The 19,169-nt window shown below is 39.3% G+C and overlaps 1 protein-coding gene across 4 annotated transcripts in view; it reads right to left on the bottom strand.

Annotated features, from left to right (window-relative positions):
- CNOT2 (CCR4-NOT transcription complex subunit 2) overlaps positions 1-19,169 on the bottom strand; it is a 146,764-nt gene that overhangs the window by 91,866 nt on the left and 35,729 nt on the right. For 2 of the 4 annotated variants that reach the window (XM_038397345.2, XM_043493437.1), the window contains exon 2: positions 6,231-6,303. The exons of the other annotated variants lie outside the window; for them this stretch is intronic. The gene's annotated coding sequence lies outside the window, so the exon portion shown is untranslated. The remainder of the gene's footprint in view (positions 1-6,230; positions 6,304-19,169) is intronic. 4 annotated transcript variants of the gene reach the window in all.

Here is a 19,169-nt window from a genome sequence, read left to right on the forward strand (position 1 = left end):
CGAGTGCTGTCTCTAAGAGTATTCATTTGGATTGAGGGAAAGCAAGCCTACAGATTAATCAATTCTGGAAAACGTTTTCAAGCGTGCAAGAAGGATGGCATGGCCCCCCCAATACAAAAATTATCAGAGATTTAGGGTTTTATCAAGCACAGCAAGTCAACCTATTTAGTTTATTTTCTTACATATTATTGACCTATTTAAAATTGAGTTCATGTTCTAAACTGGGCAGGGTCTAGGGATGCTTTGAGGACCACCTTATCTAGATAAATCTGTTTGACTTTTCTTTAGTTAAGAATTAATGTAACCTTTCTCTCAAAGTGAAAATGTGATAAGAGATTCTGAAATGAGAAAATAGAAATACAATGGATGGTTGGTAGAAAGTAGCTTTAATGATTGGTTGAAATGTCATATTTGAATGCCTTCAGTCCCCAATTTATATAATAAATGACAGTGAACCACAACTACAAAAGTACTAAAATACTGGGATATAATTGAAGACTGCAGCAGGAGTCATGTAATATTAGAGATTAGAACGTAAGTAAATTCTTCTCAGAGCCTGTGGATAAAAGCCTCTATGGAGAAGTCTAGAAAAACGTTTTTGAGGACTTGCTGCAAAAGGAATCTTACCCCATTGAGGTTAAAATAACCCCATGACTCAATAAGCTTAAAGAGGAATGCTTACTAAGGTTTCAGATAGGAAACTTCAAATACAACAGAGATCAGGATAAAGCAAGAAACTCTGCTGGATTATATTCACTATCTGGAAAGATCCACTATTTGACTCTCTATATCTACATTTAATTATGAACAGTAAAGCTGTTGTCAACAGTCAATAAATTAATAATATGACAGAATTGTGACTGGTATTTATACTCACAATGAGCAGCCTCTAACAACTGTTGGCACTCAGTTTTCATGCTATCATATTCAGGTATCTAACACGTGGTTTATAGTACTGGATGCTAACTGATTGGTTTTGGTCTTAGCAACAGAAGGGATCAAGAAGCTCTGAAGTCTACACAGTGCTTTTCAATCTTTCGGTTTAAGTCCACAACCTGAGTCCCAAGGTTATTTTCTGGAGTCATGATACTTATTATAGATCAAGTTTTCATTTTAAAAGCGTTCCTAGAATTGCAATGATCAATGAATTATAAATGCATAGACAGAGCCTCGGTGAGAAAATAATGTCACAACTGTAAACAGCTGCAGCAATTTGACTGACCAGGGAAACCATAGTTCAATAATTTTTTTTTTTAAAGGACACTTTTCACATTTAAAAAAAAAAAATCAAATTTACATTCTATGGCCTTTATGGAAGTTCTATGGCCTGTGATGAAGCTGACTAGATGGTTACATGGTCCCTTCTGGTCTTCGAAGCTAGAATTCAAATCATCAATGTCTCTACTGGCCATATATAGCACGTGAACTTTAACAGTGCAGCATTTTGGGATTCGGGGCTGCAACAACAGAAGGCATTCTAGGACTAGCCATGAAAAGAGGGGGAAAAATGAGCAACATTTTCAAACAACTTGAGAATCCTTGATTTAGAAGACCTGAAACATCACCTCTGTAGCCAACAAGAGGAAACAAGTATCACAGATATTGCTCTTTTCCTCCTTACTTTCTAACTCCTTCTCCTTAGGGAAAAGAAAGGAAGTGATGAGAATCTAAGCTTTAGTTCTAACAAAGTGATCATCATTATCCTCATTCTTTTCAATCAGGTCCCAAATTATCTTTAAAATATCAACATTAACTGTTTCACTCCAGGTAATTTTTGCAGAAACATTCAGCTTTGTTTATCCAATAATATCCTCCATATACCCAGAAAGGCCCCATAGGTCCCCTACCAAGGCACCAAAACCTCCAGCTTCCTCCCGACAACTTCTTTGACTGCAATGTTATTGTAGTTGTGTTGGTCCCAGCATATGAGAGAGACAAGTTAGAGGAGGAAAAATATTTGTATTGGATTAACTTGTCCCTTTCATCAACAGCAGTTGCTCTAAAAAAAGATATTTTCTCACTTACTTTATCTAACTTCTTGCTGCATTTAGATATTTATGATTACGAAAATTTGTGAACGTAAAAACTGAATGTATGGGCCAGAAGTATATTAAGTTGAATTTAATATCAAAACAAAATAGCTAAAAATCAATCATTTTCATTTTTAACTCTTTAAAACCTCAGGTTTAAAAAAAATTTAGATGTAGCTGCAACAGAATTTCCAGTCTGCTGCACCAGATTGTTGCATTAGGTGGACATGTAACAGAAATCAGGAATCCTGCTGTAAAATTTAAGTCCAGCCTGCTGCAGTGCAAGTGAGCCTAAGAGTAGAACATGGGCAGTTTGATTTTATTCTGTAATTTTCATCTCCTGTGAATAGGTCCGTTGTGGATACATAAGGCTCCGACCACTTGCAAATGGAGTCTTCCTTCTGCCAAGTATATATATTCTTTGTTCCGGTTACAAGAAGCACATATTGAGAGAGTTATTTTTCCCCCAATTTAAAACAGAACCATCTTGGAGAAGGCTGCCAGCTCTGTTACTATTTTGCCAATTTACATACACTGATGACAGCCAGCACTTCCATCCTTTAAGCTTGCCAAGTTTTTGAGTATCAGATTTCCCTCATTTATCAGTATGTGCTCAAGTAGTCCATTATCTTTGAGAAATCTGGAATACCTAGCCCACTTTGTATCCACAGAGAGTACATATTGGGTGACCAAATTATTGAGGGGGCTGGGACACATAATTTATGAGGAGAGGCTGAGGGAACTGGGATTAATTTAGTCTGCAGAAGAGAATAGTGAGGGGGGGATTTGATAGTAGCCTTCATCTACCTGAAGGGGGGTTCCAAAGAGGAAGGAGCTAGGCTGTTCTCAGTGGTGGCAGATGAGAGAACAAGGAGCAATGGTCTCAAGTTGCAGTGGGGAAGGTCTAGGTTGGATATCAGGAAAAACTATTTCACTGGGAGGGTGGTGAAGCACTGGAATAGGTTACCTAGGGAGGTGGTGGAATCTCCATCCTTAGAGGTTTTTAAGGCCTAGCTTCACAAAGCCCTGCCTGGGATGATTTAGTTGGGGTTGGTCCTGATTTGAGCCAGGGGTTTAACTAGATGACCTCCTGAGGTTTCTTCCAACCCTAATCTTCTATGAAGATTTTCCTCTTTCCTCCACCACCCAAAGATCCAGAATTCTTACTGCCCCTGTACCAGTTCACAAAAGCAGGGAAACTAGAATCTGACCCTGTGCGTCTCTGTATTGTGTCAAAATCTTAAACTGTCCAAAATGGGGGGGGGGAGAAAGAGGTAGAATTAAGGGAATTTTAATTCATGAACAGGTTAGGAGAGTTTGAGGAGAGTGATAGTTAAAGAAATGATGGGCAATATTTGTTTGGACTGAAAGAATTGTTGATTAGGTATTTTCAAAGGTTCTGGAGAGATGACATATGTTACAGCAACAACCCAGAATCTTAAAATGAGAAGACATGACTGTGTATGCCAGTGGTCCCCAATCTTTCTTGTGGGAATAGCATATTGCTATTCCCAGAAGACTGTGGCAGGTGCCAGACAACCCGCCGCCAAGAAGCGGCAGCGGCAAGAAGCCTCACCACCGAGAAATGGCAACACTTCTCGGCGGCATTTCAGCGGTGGGGTGTCCTGCGGGCGTACAAAAATGCCCTGGCAGGCGCCATGGCACCCATGGGCACAGCACTGGGGACCCGTGGTGTATGTATTATTAGAAATTTGATTGGGACACTATTGATGTTACAAGGTTGCCACACCTTTTGGACATTTTTTTCTGGAGAGCACTTACCTATTGACGGGTGGAACAGTGGCAGGAAACTTTGGGCAGCAGCATCTTCATTGCATTAACCAGCATTGATACTCTGGTTGCCACTTTCACCACCAAAGATGGACAGATTTACATTTACATCACTGGGCTTTATTTTTCCTAATCCTATAAAACGTTCTCACCAAACCAGATGAGGAAAGGAACTTAGACAACCTCATCCTCTTCATGGCTGGGTCCTGAGCAATGTTTTCCTCTTATTCCTCCTGCCTCCTTTCTGTCTTTTGCTGTCCTGGCCAGTCTTTAATATCATGCCACCTCACAAATTCTGACCTTCTTGTTTTAAAGGGCCTATCTACCCAAAAAGTGTGCAGAGCTTCTGACCCACATAGCTGCTCCTATTGCCTGGTTCAGATTAAATCAGTACATCAGCAAAAATCGCAATCTGCCTCTGGTCACAATCCTTAACTCAGCAGGGTCTTGTCTTCAGACTAAGAACACTGGACTGTGCCACAGCTTCTAGGGATTGCAGTTGGCTACTGCTGAATTTGCTGGCAGCAGCACATATTCATTCACTGTTGTGTTTTGAAAGATAGCTAACTAAGAGCAGAAGAGACAAATGGAAATGCCATGCTGGCCTTCAACTTCTTTTATGCACTGTGTTGGGAACTGAAGGTAAGCCTACAATGCCTCAGGAACAGACAGTTCATTAAAGTACAAAAAACAAAAAGTGTTCATGAGAATTAGTCTCTCGGTGGGAAATAAGGTGTATTGTCCAGTTTTGCTTTGAGGAAAAGATCAGTTAAGACACTACTTTTAGAGGCAGAATTTTTTTTGGTAAACTACATGGAGGGAGACCACCCCATGCCAGGTCTGACATTCTCCAACCAGGGTACTAGAAATCCCCAAAACAAGGACTGGAAAAATAGGAGTATACAAGAGAAAGATTCACCTTCATATTTTAGTAGCTACAGCTTAAGCACAATAGGCTACACCACAGTATTGATAGCAAGTCAAAGAAAAATAAGTTTTAGCACTTTCTGAAACTGTTCAACAATTAAAACTAAGAAAATATTCATTAAAAAGTGTGAAGTAAAACAAAAAATTACAACAGGCAACTTATTATTCCCGATATTTGGAAGCTCTTACATATAGCTGTCTTGTTTAAGATTCTTATTCAGTTAAGACATGTTCTGACTTGTTCTTACCACCATTTTTGCTATTTCCATGTTCAATTTGTTTTAACAGCTTTTGATGAACATGATCATTTTCTCCTACCATTTGACATTTTACTTTTCTGTAGGCTCCTATATGAAATCGTGTTCATTGTGTGGGGTTATCTATTGAGGTTACTACATTTGATTATAATAGTAATTATATTATTAAAAAAATGTAGTTTTAAATTTCTATTTGCAAGCGCCAGCTCATTTTTTATTTAATAGAGTTCCTCCCTTTAGGTCATGCTATAATCTGATTAATGCTGAATTATATTATTACATTGGATACATAGTGTAAAAACAGTGATATTAAACTCTGCAATGTTTGAAAAAACACTGTATAAGGTAAACATGCATTTCACAAAACAAACTTTCCACTTTTAAACAGTAGAGCCCTAAGGCTTTTTATTTAAATTAAATGTAATGCCACTTAAATACCCTACATAATTATAAAGAAATCTCTCTCTCTCTCTCTGAGCATTAAATGAAAACTCTTTTCAGGGAGTACTACTAACCTGTAAGATTTGTTTGAGCTGAAGAAATGCAAAGGAATCCAATAAAATATTTGCAAACAACAATATTAATCTGAAAAAGCTTTAGTTCATGTTTTGGATTTGTTTTGGAAGAGGGTAAAGAAAACATCTTTAAAAAGGAATGTAAGGCTTATCTATTTTCTGTGCATACTGCTGTTCATAACCAGATTGGTGGTTTCTTAACAGTAATTATTATTAGCAATAAAGAGTATTACAGAGACAATTACAAACTGGAAAAGAAACCTTTTATTATTTAAATGAAGCCCATTACATTCAGCTACCCTAAATGTAGAAAAATTATCAGATAAATCAAGGAAATCTACTCCTGTCATATCTTATTAGGAAATTCGCGTTCTAGATTTCAAATACTAGAAAGTCAAAAAGAAGAGTCTCTTTTCTGTACAAGTATTAAATAAAAGTATTTGCCAAGTGAAAAGGGTACACAAGGAAATAAACATCACACACACAATATTCTGAAGAACTTTCTATAGTCTCATTTAACAAATGTAAATTTGAAGAGTAGCTAATTGACAACATTAATACACTTCGGATAAACCTTCCTCATCATTTCATTATGGAATCCATCATACAGTACTTTTAAAGCACAATATCTTTCATTCTGAAGCCTGTTCCATTACAATGGAAGTTCTTCCTAGAAGAAGCTTGAGCACACCAGGAAAATATCTACCTACCTAAACACTGTACTTTTGCCCATTAAATTTTTGTCTCTGCTGAGGCAAGCAAACTTTGACTGAAGAACACTTCCTGTAAATGAAGTAGATTAATAAAGTTATTAGTAAGGATACACTGAGAACCTGAGCAAGACAGACAGTTCATTGTTCGGTAAGTTTAAAAAAAATTTAAAAAAATCATTCTTAGTTCACATTTTTACATGACTGTTCAGTTTCTTGGGTGAGAAAAAAGGGAGCATTAGTAGTTTTTAAAACTAAAAGAACTAAATGCAATAAAAGCATTAACTACAGTATATTAAATTCTTGCTAAGAATTTCTTAAATGTACAAACTTCAACATTTTATAGAATAAGAAACAAAGCCTGTCAAACCTTTAACAAATTATATCATTTAGACAATACTAGTAAATATTTTTGAACCTAAAGAAAAACTAAGTAAGACTTTTCTGGAAAAAAAAAAAAAAAAAAAAAGGACATATTGGAAAAAATCTAGTACTAAACCATAAGAAAACAACAGATTTTATATTTATAACGCATTGTATTATTTTTTGCTTCTACTGTCCTCTTTTGGGAGGCTTCTACTCTCTCCTAGCCCCTCTCTATTACTACATCTTACAGACCAGGCACTCACCCCCCCAGCCCCCATTTACTACTGCACCTTACAGGAAATTTGGCATCCTCAGCTGATGAAATAAAGTGATTCCAAACAGCCCTGAGAGCAGAATACAAGCATATGCTAGGCTTATCATGCATCAATAATAATAGTTTTTAGAGATAATACACAGGGGGGGAAGTCAGTGAAGGCAGCAGGAGAAGTCAAACTGTGCTTCCGGATCCAAGAGGCAGTGGAAAGAGGAGCAGGCCTCCAAATCAGCTTTGTTTGACTGAATAAGATCATGGAAGGAAAACCAAAGCCAATAGAGAAAAAAAAATTTAAATTACAGCATGAAAAATTAGGAGGGAAAGGGACCCTCTTGGATTGTTATCTCTTTGGATTTTGGAAACTTTGTCAGTACTTGAATTTGACACATCCATGGAAAACCCAAGTGGTGCAGGATGTGGTACCGACATAGTAGGATCCACCCTTACCTGTGACTCAGTACAGTATTCTAGGGCATTGTGCTGATGAAGGACTATTTTCTGGATACTAAAATTTATTTGAGCATAAGCTTTCGTGAGCTACAGCTCACTTCATCGGATGCATTATATTTTATTTGGTGAGCTGTAGCTCACGAAAGCTTATGCTCAAATAAATTTGTTAGTCTCTAAGGTGCCACAAGTACTCCTTTTCTTTTTGCAAATACAGACTAACACGGCTGCTACTCTGAAACCTATCTTCTGGATGAGATGTAAAAGTCACAGGTTTTGCATGGAAGAGTATATGGCACTTTTCATACAGTTAAGGTGTTACCCAAACTGGGAGGTAACCATAGCAGCAAAGGTTAACTGTGCTGTATAACAAAATTCTTAAGTTATTTTTCACTTTCCCTCCTACAAATATGTATGTAAGGTTGTTCTCAGAAGGGCTATATAATTTCCACCACAGAGATGTTAAAAGTAAACCTTATACTTTTATTCTGTAACTTGGGATCCTTTTGGACTGAAAGGTGCAAGAAAAACGTATTACTATTATACCATGAAGTCAGTGAAAGCAGTAGTGCAAGGGACTGGTCTGGCCTTTGCCCCGTGGGACCCAGGATAGCTGGACTATTGTTGGACCCATGCCCAACGGCAATATCATTTAGCAATTGAGTTAGTACATTTCTTAACATGATTTCTATCTGTGTAAAATATTGCTGCAAAGCTGCAATTAAAAAAAATTTATTGAACTTTGACTTTTCACATAATTAGCTGCACCCTATGATCACAAAAAACTAAAACCACATATGTAAATTTTTAGTCTTGAACAAAAAGTGTATACAGTTTCAGATACTTGGGGTCTTATTTCCATAATGGTAGAAAAAATTAACACATCTAGGAGATTCCACTAAGGCCTGGTCTACAGTGGGGGGTTGGAAGGGGGGAAGAGAGGAGGGAAAAATCAATCTAAGTTATGCAACTTCAGCTATGTGAATAACGTAGCTGAAGTCAACATACTTAGATCTATTTACTGCGGTGTCTTCACTGCAGTAGGTCAACTGCTGACGCTCCCCCATTGACTCCACCTATGCTTCTTGCTCCGGCAGAGTACTGGAGTTGAGAGGAGAGCGCTTGGCGGTCGATTTATTGCGTCTTCATTAGACACAGTAAATCGACCCCCCACTGGATCGATCGCTCCAGAGGTAAGTGTAGACATGCCCTCAGTAAAGATTCCATTGCAGCTGTGACCCAAATATTGAGAATACACTACCCCAAAACCTACTGGAACTAAAATTGTAAACTGCAGGATTACTTGAGGAAATTCAGAACAAAACGTTCCACTGTTTGTAACTAAGATGCGCATTACAGATTTGCTCTTTAATGTTAATGTTGAGGCTGTATCAAAGATTTAATTATAAATTACATTGTTACATTCCAATTTATCTCCTGGTTTAACCGACTGTTGCCTCTGTAGCTGGCATAGGATTCTTTGTGGGAGTGTTCACTGCACTTTTTAAATAGGTGTAGATAATTAGCCAAAATGGCCAAAAAAAAAAATTCTTTAAAAATCTAAATTTTTCCATGATAGACAATAACTATCATATTCACTAAAACACAGTGTCCCTCTTCCAAAATAATCTATAATCCTGTGAATAGATGTTAACCTTTGAGAATGTTCAATTTGGTTGTTCAGGAATTATCTTCATTGCTGTTAAAGTCCATAGGATTTCTTCCCCATTCCCACTTACTTTTACAGATTCAGACCACAGTGCTACAGATTATAGCCATCATAATCTGGGACAGAAAAAGAAGAAGCTTTCCTTTATAGCCTGTTGATGCTGCTATTTAAAACATTTAGAGGAGGTTACTGTAGAGACAAACAAGATGTACTCCTTCTTAAGGGCTCAGTGTGCGCACTCTCTGCATTACTGCTGTCCTGACCAATCCAAAAGGGGGGGGGTGGGGGGGAAGTGCATTTTTAGCAAAGAAAACTAAAAAGTATATTCATTCAGCTAATGTAGTACTCTAATTCCATTTCACTTCACCCGATTACCATTTTCTCTTGCATGTTAAAAGACAATTCCTTGAGTCAGCTGAGTTGCCTACGGGGGCAACGTTCTGCAATGCCATGCAAATGACCCAGATTCAGTTCCTCTAATCCAGGGGTGGCCAAATTTACTGACTCTCTGAGCCACATACTACAATCTTCAGAAGTTGGAGAGCCGGGGCCACCTGTCAGGGTTTGGGGTTTCAGACCCATAGAAGGCGCCTGGGCTTGCGTTTTCAGCCCTACTCCTGCTGAAGCCCCAAACCCCAGCAGGTGCCCCCCAGAGGGCTGACTCCTCAAGACCCCTCTCCTACCCCTGCCCCCACCACCCTGCTGCAAGGCAGAGGTCCTGAGCTCCCGCCCCCCCCCACAGTCTGGTTGGTGGAGAATGGAGAGGGGGGGGAGAGACGCGGGAGCAGGGGGGGGCTCTGCAAGCCACACTTAATGGTAAAAGAGCCACAGTTTGGCCATCCCTGCTCTAATCTCTCACTTCCTAAAAGTATAAATTGCCTGCACCGAAGAGGCATCACTTTCAGTTCTGGTGGTGGAAAAATCCCTTGTGCCACTGTATTATGACCCGCTCATTGATTGAAAAACAGCACTGATGACCTTCTAAGGCACTCCGATTAGTCATTCTTGGAAGGAGCAGGACTGAGATCTCAATTTAATAGCAAGACCAAGCTCTGACAGGTATAAAGACAAAGCCCCTTCTCACCCCAACCCTCAATTAAAAAAAGAAAAAAAAACAAACAAAACCTCTAGTCAAGCACATCCCAGTTCCTCTTATCAAAAAAACAAAACAAATACACTATTCTGTTGAAACATTTCAATTAAAAAAAAAAAAAGAGGTTCTGTTTTGTCAATGCAACCAATTTTTACTTGAATTTTAAAACATGATTTCACTAACGTAGCAGCAAATTAAATTATATGAATCAATGAAAAGAATAGCATATATCAATACTAATCCATTTTACAAGAAAAAATTAAAACATTCTATGCTGAAACAGTACTTCAAATCTACCTCCGACAGTCTGTAAAAATAATCTGAACTTTTTTCCAACAGTTTTATTACAAATTTATTACCTTCAGCTTAATTTCAGGAGCATTTTGAGGTCAAATTTGGTCTATCATGTAGATTTTGTAAAGCTAATTTTACTAAGTATTTCAATTTTATTTATGCAGTTTCAACAATAATTTGGTGTCTGCAATCAAACAATGCAACACTATTAGAATGTAAGAAAATAAAGTTTGGCTATGGAGTATAAACAAAAGTGAAATTTGCTAATCTACATTGTTTAATGCAATGCGAAAAATGTAAATGAAGAGACAGTATAGCAAAATGTAATTTAAAACTGACATTTTAAAAATATATTTACACTTTTTTAAAAAGTTATTTTAACCTGGCCATTCCTCTGAAATTTTTTTTTAAATCCATTTTTCAATTTTCCAAAAATAGTTACAGAAATATATGAAGATTTTACGTATATGTTAGCAAGTGCATCTTTTTTTTTGTAATAATTTCTCTGACAGAATCACTTCAGAAATATTACACAGTTGCCCAAAAGAGATCCTTGAATTACACTAAATTGCAATGCTGAGGTGATATGATTGGCCTAGTGGCTGTTCCTATCCTTATCCTAAAAAGGAAAGGAGTACTTGTGGCACCCATTATGCAAGGCACTGAATTTAGCCGTATAGAGTGGAAATCTATCAACTTCATGAAAAAACTCGTAAAGATACAGACGGACATCTTCCTCTCCAAATAAAAACAGATGGCCATCATACCAAAAGGACTGAAGGTAAAATAGTCTCTAAGGTGCCACAAGTACTCCTTTTCTTTTTGCAAATACAGACTAACACGGCTGCTACTCTGAAACCTATCCTTATCCTAGTTTAACATGAGCCCTAACAGAGACTTCTGCAGTTTCCAACACAAAAATTTGTCAATGATTAATAGATAGCATCAACAAATAACTATTGTTCTAGCACATAGTTCAAGGATGAACTGTTTACACACAAAAATGCAGATCAGAATAGGCAGCTGGGAATATAAGAAAGCAATGAAGTATCTGTGCAAGTAGTAAGTTTTTACTCTCAGTTCACCAAAACATATGATTGATAGCAAGCTCTGAGAGAAAGGGGCAGAATCTAGAAGGGAAAAAAGATATCATGAGAAACATCAATCTACACTTTTTGTGCAAGAAAGTAGGATGACCACAACGCTATCCTACATACTACACCATTTGAAACTTTTCCACCCAGCACAGTAATATTTATGGAACAGGCTCAGAAATGAAGAGGAAAAAAAAGAGTACCTCTTCGATTCAAAGACTCAGAGATACATAATAAAGTCTATCTATTGCTGAGCATTCTTTAGAGACCCTTGACCTCACAGAATAGAACGAAGATGTTCAGAGGATCTAAATTTTGGCCAAGACAAAAAGAAATTTAGGGCCTAGATTTAGAGAGAATACCAGAGTTTCTACCTGTCATAGGGAAGTATAATAATGCAATATATCAACTTTAATCCTATGTCAAACTCAGATTATGAAAAAGGCAGATATCTCCAATGATGGTACTCACATTTATTCAATAGCCTCAGACACATTGTGTTTCCCCTGCATTATACAATAGTCTAGAAGGGCTCTAAGTGGTTAGTGGTTATCAGTGGTCAGGATGTAACAATTGGTCCTTAAAGCAGGACACAGCTGACCAGATTTTGGAACAACTAAAATGATTTAAAAACTGCTTGTATTTCTGGAATCTAGGAAGGAACCAAAATAACTATCCTCGAAGTAGCATATTTATGGCTAGCTTGTTATTAAAGGTTGCTGCAACTTCTGCTATAATCGTGAAGAACCTTCAGAAAAGGAGACAGTAGCCCAAACTGGAACATCGGTACTACAGCTATAGGTTCACTACCATTCATTCTAGATGGCAGGGGCACACTGGGATATTAAAATTGGCATCCCACGGGTCCAAATTATACACAAAAGGAAGATCAAGAAGGGAAAGCAACCTGAACTCTGAACTTATTTGCTATCAGTAGTCTCTCTTTTTAGTCATTTTAAGATTTTAAAATTAACTTTTATATATTTCATCTAAATTGCAGGAGTGTGAATGCAATACGAAACTTGTTCTCTATTCTGAAATATTCAACATCTAGAGAAAGAACAGGGAACTATTTTCACTTTATTTACAAGTTAATAAAAAATGGATAATTTTATGGTTAATCAATTTAAACACCTCCCTAAAGTCAGCATCAACAATTCTCTGATTTTCTTCTATTCTGTTTGACAAAAATATATTGGTATTTATTTTGAATACAGCTGACGTGTACATAGAGCCTTATGATAAAAATCTCTGTACGCATGCATGCATCCATCAGTGGATGACTGCATAGTCCAAGGAAGAGAAAAAAAATTCAGGTAAGACAGATTTCCCTCCCAAGTGACCAAGTTCACCAATGTCCTCACTACTGATTTTTGTCCCACTCAGCTGAAATGGTTGTAAGACCTTAGAACCATGGGCTGAGCCTCAAGTAGGACACACCGTTTCAACTCATTGCCAGAAGACTATTTCCACAGTTAAACTTGCATACTGAGGCTTTGCCCTAAAATATAACAGAACACTGTTTTTTAAAAATTTAACTATAATCATGAAAATTTCCTTCTTTCCTTATCAGTTAAAGCAGGGTCAGACTGGTTGCAGCGATCTTTGAGAAGACATTATTAGAGAAAGTTCTAATCTCTCTTTCAAAAGCATAGCCTCACAACAGGAAAATGATTAAGTATAAAAACTGGATGAAATGGAAATCCTATTAACATAAAATACAAAAAAAAACCCACAAAACTTTCAAGCACAGCATGCAGAACACTCCCTCCAAAACACATAATTCAAGGTAAGCAATCTAATTGTAAGTGCTTATGTCTCAGTAACTCATTTGCATAAAGCTAAAAGCTGTCAGGTAATTTTTAAAGCTAGGATTTTATAAGGTCAACCATCAAGGGTGAGGAGGTAGAACTTAACAGCAGTAATGAGGTAATTTCATGTTTCTGAGATTTGTTTGCAGATAACTGTCCAAGTGTCAGCAATCACATGATGGGGCAAAAGATGTTTAATCACTGAAATGTGAATGGATGCGTATCTAGCATTTACACTGTCCACAATGCTCATCTACTGTCATCCGACTGGTTCAGCAAAGTCTTAAAATGTTTTGAATTAGACATTTGTTGGAAAAAGAGGAAGTGTACCCAATACCCTAGATTTTGACAGATTGTTTCCAAGCTTCGTCCCTCAGAGAAATTCCCATTTCATATTTTTCCTCCCCTGGATAAATGGGTAACAGACACCATTTAACTACTGTTAATAAATATTAGCCTGGGCATCTACTTGCTCTGGAGCCAAAATCTTGATTGGGAAGGTAACCAAACTGAGCATGGCTTTAACAGCACATTCAGTTTTCAAAGTTCAGAGAGAACTGAAATTGGGGAAATAAAAATAAATTCTGAGAGAAGACTGAAATGAATCCTCTTGATTACCTCTGAAATTATGTAACGTTTTAAGAAATATGAAAAGTCTCCACATCCTACTTCAATCGCAGAATGAAAACAGAATTTAGTATCTACCCTCACAATAAGACAAAGAAAATAGTCACACACTCCAGGAAGAGTAGCAGCCGTGTTAGTCTGTATTCGCAAAAAGAAAAGGAGTACTTGTGGCACCTTAGAGACTAACAAATTTATTAGAGCATAAGCTTTCGTGAGCTACAGCTCACTTCATCGGATGCATTTGGTGGAAAATACAGAGGGGAGATTGATATACACACACACAGAGAACATGAAACAATGGGTTTATCATACACACTGTAAGGAGAGTGATCATTAAGATAAGCCATCACCAGCAGCGGTGGGGTGGGGGGGAAGGAGGAAAACCTTTCATGGTGACAAGCAAGGTAGGCTATTTCCAGCAGTAAACAAGAATATCTGATGTTTCAGAGTAGCAGCCGTGTTAGTCTGTATTCGCAAAAAGAAAAGGAGTACTTGTGGCACCTTAAAGACTAACAAATTTATTAGAGCATAAGCTTTCGTGAGCTACAGCTCACTTCATCGGATGCATCCGATGAAGTGAGCTGTAGCTCACGAAAGCTTATGCTCTAATAAATTTGTTAGTCTTTAAGGTGCCACAAGTACTCCTTTTCTTTTTAAGAATATCTGAGGAACAGTGGGGGCTGGGGTGGGGGGGAGAAATACCATGGGGAAATAGTTTTACTTTGTGTAATGACTCATCCATTCCCAGTCTCTATTCAAGCCTAAGTTAATTGTATCCAGTTTGCAAATTAATTCCAATTCAGCAGTCTCTCGTTGGAGTCTGTTTTTGAAGCTTTTTTGTTGAAGAAGGATAGCCACTTTTAGGTCTTGCTTCTCTACAAAAGAAAAAGGACACTAAGCTATCTAAACTACTACATGCCACAAGGGGCCACAACAGTGGTTCCCGTAACCCACCCAGCAATATTGTTAATCTATCCAACTATACTCTTAGCCCAGCAGAAGAATCTGTCCTATCTCAGGGCCTCCCTTTTGCCCCTCCACCCCCACGAACATGATACAGTTCTGTGGTGACCTAGAATCCTATTTTCGACGTCTCCGACTCAAGGAATATTTCCAACACACCTCTGACCAACATATTAACCCACAGAGACCTTCCTACCAACACTACAAAAAGAACGATTCTGGGTGGACTCCTCCTGAAGGTCGAAACAGCAGCCTGGACTTCTACACAGAGTGCTTCCGCCGACGTGCACGAGCTGAAATTGTGGAAAAGCAGCATCGCTTGCCCCATAACCTCAGCCATGCAGAACACAATGCCATCCACAGCCTCAGAAACAACTCTGACATCATAATCAAAAAGGCTGACAAAGGAGGTGCTGTCGTCATCATGAATAGGTCGGAGTATGAACAAGAGGCTACTAGGCAGCTCTCCAACACCACTTTCTACAAGCCATTACCCTCTGATCCCACTGAGAGTTACCAAAAGAAACTACAGCATTTGCTCAAGAAACTCCCTGAAAAAGCACAAGAACAAATCCGCACAGACACACCCCTAAAACCCCGACCTGGGGTATTCTATCTGCTACCCAAGATCCATAAACCTGGAAATCCTGGACGCCCCATCACCTCAGGCTTTGGCACCCTGACAGCAGGATTGTCTGGCTATGTAGACTCCCTCCTCAGGCCCTACGTTACCAGCACTCCCAGCTATCTTCGAGACACCACTGACTTCCTGAGGAAACTACAGTCCATTGGTGATCTTCCTAAAAACACCATCCTAGCCACTATGGATGTAGAAGCCCTCTACACCAACATTCCACACAAAGATGGACTACAAGCCGTCAGGAACAATATCCCTGATACTGTCACGGCTAACCTGGTGGCTGAACTTTGTCCTCACCCATAACTATTTCACATTTGGTGAAAATGTATACCTTCAAGTCAGCAGCACTGCAATGGGTACCCGCATGGCCCCACAGTATGCCAACATTTTTATGGCTGACTTAGAACAACGCTGCCTCAGCTCTCGTCTCCTAATACCCCTAGTCTACTTGCGCTACATTGATGACATCTTCATCATCTGGACCCATGGAAAAGAAGCTCTTGAGGAATTCCACCAGGATTTCAACAATTTCCATCCCACCATCAACCTCAGCCTGGATCAGTCCACACAAGAGATCCACTTCCTGGACAATACGGTGCTAATAAGCGATGGTCACATAAACACCACCCTATATCGGAAACCTACTGACCGCTATTCCTACCTACATGCCTCTAGCTTTCATCCAGATCATACCACACGATCCATTGTCTACAGCCAAGCTCTACGATATAACCGCATTTGCTCCAACCACTCAGACAGAGACAAACACCTACAAGATCTCTATCATGCATTCCTACAACTACAATACCCACCTGCTGAAGTGAAGAAACAGATTGACAGAGCCAGAAGAGTACCCAGAACTCACCTACTACAGGACAGGCCCAACAAAGAAAATAACAGAACGCCACTAGCCATCACCTTCAGCCCCCAACTAAAACCTCTACAACGCATCATCAAGGATCTACAACCTATCCTGAAGGAAGACCCATCACTCTCTCAGATCTTGGGAGACAGGCCAGTCCTTGCTTACAGGCAGTCCCCCAACCTGAAGCAAATACTCACCAGCAGCCACACACCACACAACAGAACCACTAACCCAGGAACCTATCCTTTCAACAAAGCCCGTTGCCAACTGTGTCCACATATCTGTTCAGGGAACACCATCATAGGGCCACATCAGCCACACTATCAGAAGCTCGTTCACCTGCACATCTACCAATGTGATATATGCCATCATGTGACAGCAATGCCCCTCTGCCATGTACATTGGCCAAACTGCACAGTCTCTACATAAAAGAATAAACGGACACAAATCAGACGTCAAGAATTATAACATTCAAAAACCAGTTGGAGAACACTTCAATCTCTCTGGTCACTCGATCACAGACCTAAGAGTGGCTATACTTCAACAAAAAAAACTTCAAAAATAGATTCCAACGAGAGACTGCTGAATTGGAATTAATTTGCAAACTGGATACAATTAACTTAGGTTTGAATAGAGACTGGGAATGGATGAGTTATTACACAAAGTAAAACTATTTCCCCATGGTATTTCTCCCCCCGCCACCCCACCCCACCCCCCACTGTTCCTCAGATATTCTTGTTAACTGTTGGAAATAGCCTACCTTGCTTGTCACCATGAAAGGTTTTCCTCCTTTCCCTCCCCTGCTGCTGGTGATGGCTTATCTTAAGTGATCACTCTCCTTACAGTGTGTATGATAAACCCATTGTTTCATGTTCTGTGTGTGTATATCAATCTCCCCTCTGTTTTTTCCACCAAATGCATCTGATGAAGGGAGCTGTAGCTCATGTAAGCTTATGCTCTAATAAATTTGTTAGTCTCTAAGGTGCCACAAGTACTCCTTTTCTTTTTTCTCCAGGAAGAGCAACCTTGAATTGTGCTCTTAATGCTGGGTGAGGTTGCAAAACATTTTCACACCATACAGACCCCATTATGATCACACTTTAGTAACAGGCTAATAGGTTTTATTGTGGTATTCCTTCTCAGGACTTGTCTACACTGGCAATTTACAGCACTGAAACTTCGTCGCTCAGGAATGTGAAAAAACACCGCTTTGAGCACAGTAAGTTTCAGTGCTGTAAAGCACCAGTGTAGATAGAGTGCACTCTGTTTTCACTGATGTGTTAAATCAGATGTTAACTGAGTCATGGTACATACCAAAATGATACTTTGTTTCCCCACTATATGAAGGCAAAACACTTTGTCCAAACTGATGTTAAAATGTTTCTCTTAAGTGTTCTATGTATTCTTCTTTGCCCATAAGGAATGGTGTGTGTATGTACTGCCTTGGCCTGATCCACTCTGTAAATCTGCATATTGTTAACTATTTTGTGTGTGTGTTTACAGAACACATACCAGCTGGATCATTTTGTTGCTTTACCATCTCTCCTTCATAGATGCACATTTTAATTCCACCAAGCTCTTCTCTCCCAAGATCTAATACTCTATGGTGGAATAAGAACTTTTGCTTTATAAAATTCAGATGCAACAAGCCTTTCAACTGACTAATAAAAAAATGGGAAAAAGCTGTGAATTAAATTATCTAGTTCAGAAATACATTTTCAAATTTAATGCAGCTTCAATCTTATGCCATTTTAGAGTCCGAGAGAGTTTAAAGCTAGAAGGGAGCACCAGCATCTGGTCCTGTATATCACAAGCCACCAACCACCATTCAGCACCCACACACTAAATTCAACAACCAAACTTACAGCCTCCAGGAGACTAAACTATTCTGTGCCACAGGCAGAAAATAGGAGGGACCAAGGGGCACCAATGCCAGAGCTATCTGCAATAGTAGAGAACTAACTAAGGTTATGTCTTCACTACCCACCGGCTCGGCGAGTAGTGATCGATCTATTGGGGATCGATTTATCGCGTCTCGTCTAGACGCGATAAATCTATCCCCGAATCGACACCTGTACTCCACCTCGGCAGGAGGAGTAAGTGGAATCGACGGGGGAGCCACCACGATCAACTCGCCGCTGTGAGGACGGCCAGGTAACTCGAACTAAGATGCTTCGACTTCAGCTATGCAAATTGCATAGCAGAAGTTACGTATCTTAGTTCGAACCGCCCCCCGCAGTGTAGTCCAGGCCAAAGCGAGATATACCCAGATAATCCCTTCAAAACACCATACACTGCAGAGGAAGGCAAAAAAAAACAAAAAAACAAGGTCACTACCAATCTGTCCTGGGGAGAAATTCCTTTGGCGATCAGACCCTGAGCCTGTGAGGAAGAACCAACCAACCATGCAACAGAGAGAGAGAGAGAGAGAGAGAGAGTGCGTGTCCGTCCCCACCACATGCGAGTAAGGGAGGGAAGAGAATTCCTTCCTGACCCCTACTGGGGACTGCTGAAGCCCTGAGGAATGAGATTTTTAGGAACAAAAGACATTAACCAGAAGAGATCCCCAGGGCTGCCAAGCCCTGTCCCCCAACATCACAAGCAATCCTGGCATACAATCCCATTCATAAATTTGTCCAGCCCTCTCAAAACTAATAAGTAGTTTGCCTCCACTACTCCTCCTGGGAAGCCATTCCAAAGCCTCACTCCTCTGATGGTTAGAAACCGCCTTCTAATTCCCAGCCTGAATTGATTTATACTCCTTTGTTCTTGTGCCAACATTGTCCTTCATCTTAA

Source organism: Dermochelys coriacea, chromosome 1, assembly GCF_009764565.3.
Source record: "Dermochelys coriacea isolate rDerCor1 chromosome 1, rDerCor1.pri.v4, whole genome shotgun sequence".
Taxonomy (NCBI): domain Eukaryota; kingdom Metazoa; phylum Chordata; order Testudines; family Dermochelyidae; genus Dermochelys; species Dermochelys coriacea.